We start from the raw sequence: 3,034 nt of genomic DNA, 5'->3' as shown, positions 1-3,034 counted from the left end.
TCCTGTTGTAGGTGTCAACATAACTTTCATATATGGCATCAAATTTCCATCCTGTTAACATTTATCTAACATTTCAGAGCTTCCACCCAGTGCCAGCTGTTTTACATGCACCTACTCATTCCTTTCTCTCTCAAAGCTGACGATGGCATTCAGCTTTGGCACAACAACAGCAGGTTGCCTGGGATAAGTGCCCCAGCATTACCTTTGTATATTGAACAAGGGAGAATTCAGTCTTTGGAATTGCTTCTACAAAGTTCAAAGTAAATTTATTATCGAAGTACATGTATGTCACCTTATACAACCCTGAGATACATTTTCTTGAGGGCATACTCATTAACTCCAATAACCATAACAGAATCATTGAAGGACTGTAACAACAGGGCAGCCAACCTGTATGCAAAAGATGACATACTCTGCGAATACAAAAAGAAAGGACAAAAAGAAATAATAATAATAATGATAAATAAATAAACAATAAATAAATATAGTGAACATGAGATGAAGAGTAGTTGAAAATAAGTCCATAGGTTGTGGGAACAGTTTAGTGATGGGGCAAGTGAAGTGGAGTGAAGTTATCTCCTGTGGCTCAGGAGCCTGATGGTTGAGGGTAATAACTGTTCCTGAACATGGTGATGTGAGTCCTGAGACTCCTGCATCTTCTTTCTGATGATGGTAGCGATAAGAAAGCATGGTCTGGGTATGTGGGGATCCTTGATGATAGATGCTGCTTTCCTATGGCGCTCCAAGTAGATGTGCTCAGTGGTGGTGGGGACTTTACCCGTGATGGACTGGGCCATAGCCACTACTTTTTGAAGCATTTTCCATTCAAGGCAATTGGTGTTTCCATTCGGGGCCATTATGCAGCCATTCAAAATACTCTCCACACACATCTATAGAAATTTTAGATATCATGCCAAAACTTTGCAAACTAATAACTAAGTAGTGTCACTGCCGTACTTTCTTCAGAGTTGCACTTACGTACGTGGCCCAGAACATGTCCTCTGAAATGATATTACTGAAGAATGTAAAGTTGCTGCCTCTCTCCACCTCTGATCCCAGATGAGGACAGACTCATGGACCTCCACTTTCACCCTCCTTAAGTCAATAATCATCTCCTTGGTTTTGCTGACACTGAGTAACCGATTGTTGTTTGTGGCACAACTCAGTCAGAATTTCAATCTCCTTCCTAGATATGTTGATTCATAACCACCTTTGATTCAGCCTGTGGCAGTGGTGTTATCAGCAAATGTAAAGTTGGCAATGGACCTGAGCTTAATCATACCAACATGGGTGTAAAGTGAGTGGAGCAATGGTCAAAGCACACGGCCTTCAGATGCACCTGTGCTGATGGCGATTGTGGAGGAGATTTTGTTGCCAATCTGAACTCACTGGGGTCAGCAAATGAGGAAATTGAGTATCCAATTACAACAGGAGGTGTTGAGGCCAAGGTCTTGAAGCTTATAGTTTGGTTTTGAGGGGATGATATAAATGAATTGCTGAGCAGTAGTTGATAAAAGTATCTTAATGTATGCATCTTTGCTGTCCAGATGACCCAGGGCTGAGTGAAGAGGCAATAAAATGGCATCTGCTGTTTGCTTTTTGCACTGGTAGGCAAATTAGAGTGAATCCAAGTTGCTTCTCAAGTGGAAGTTGATATGTTTCATCACCAGCCTCTCAAAACACTTCATCACAGTGGATGTAAGTGCTACTGGATGGTAGTCACTGAAGTAGGTTATCATGTTTGTCTTAGGCACTGATATAATTGTAGCCTAGTTGAAGTAGGTGGCTATTCAGACTGTCAAAGTGAAGATCTCAGTGAACTCTCCTGCCAGTTGATCAGCACAGATCAACTGATCAACAGGACAGCACTGTTCAACAAATCATCTGCAGAAAAACTACAGATAAGGATGAATTACCTCTGACTAATCCACACTTTCAAATTCCATTTCCCTCTCATCCCACAATCTCATGATTGGCAAGATGGCCACATAAACATGACTCTCTTATTTATCTCTCTTCCTTTTCTCATTCTATTATTGTTCCAATGGTGGATCTAAGACTTGAAGCATTAACTCTGTTTCTTTTCCCACAGAAGCAGTCTGACCTGCCCACAATATCCACTAAAGTCAAAGTACATTTATTATCAAAGTATGTATACTATATACAACCTTGAGATTCATCTCCTTATAGGCAGCCACTAAACAAAGAAACCCAATAGAACCCATTAAAAAAGAGGACTGTCAAACACCCAATGTAGCAACTAAAACTGAAGTTCATGAAAGTGAGTCCATAGATACAAAACCAGAAGTCGATGCAGGAGCCCATTAGTTGTAGGCCACGGCCTCAGTTTAGTGCAGAGACAAGTAAACCTCACAAACGGTGATATCAACTGGCCTGTCCCTTGCCTCCAGCCCCAACATTCTGATCTTTACAGTTTGGCCTGGTGCTTAAATCATCCAAACCTTGGGTCATTCCTTGCCCATACCCGGGCTCTGCTGCTTCGATACGCTCTCGGGCCTGGGCCATACCATCTCAATCGGATTGTACACAACCTTTCCAATTTGTCCTGGTGCTTCAATTGATCAAACCTTGGGTCTTTCCTTGCTCTTGGGCTCATCCTTGACTCTGCCTCACCTCGGTTCTACCACATTGAATTGCCTCCAAGCCTGCTCCTGCAACGGCCAAACCCCGGTGCCTGGATTCAGCTCACACGTTCCACACCACAACCATCCTGCACCTTCGAGACTTCAGTTCACATTGCAAAAATGCCAGTTCGCACGGGCGGTTCAGAAGCTCAACTCTGAAAGGGAAGTTATAGGCTATTGATTGCAGTGATCAGTTACCAGAAAAAGTGTGATCAATAAAGTATTTAGTTTTTTTTTGTTGTATTTCCCACCAGCAGGTAGTTACTGAACTTCACCAGTGCCATCTTAAACTGGTTCCGTACCTTACAATCATCAGGCTCCTGAACCAGCCTCAACTCTAAACTAATTCCACAACTTACTTTCAAGGACTCTACAACTCAGCGCCATCT

This window comes from Hemitrygon akajei, chromosome 14 (assembly GCF_048418815.1).
Source record: "Hemitrygon akajei chromosome 14, sHemAka1.3, whole genome shotgun sequence".
NCBI classification, from domain to species: domain Eukaryota; kingdom Metazoa; phylum Chordata; class Chondrichthyes; order Myliobatiformes; family Dasyatidae; genus Hemitrygon; species Hemitrygon akajei.
Note: the sequence above shows the minus strand (reverse complement) of the source record.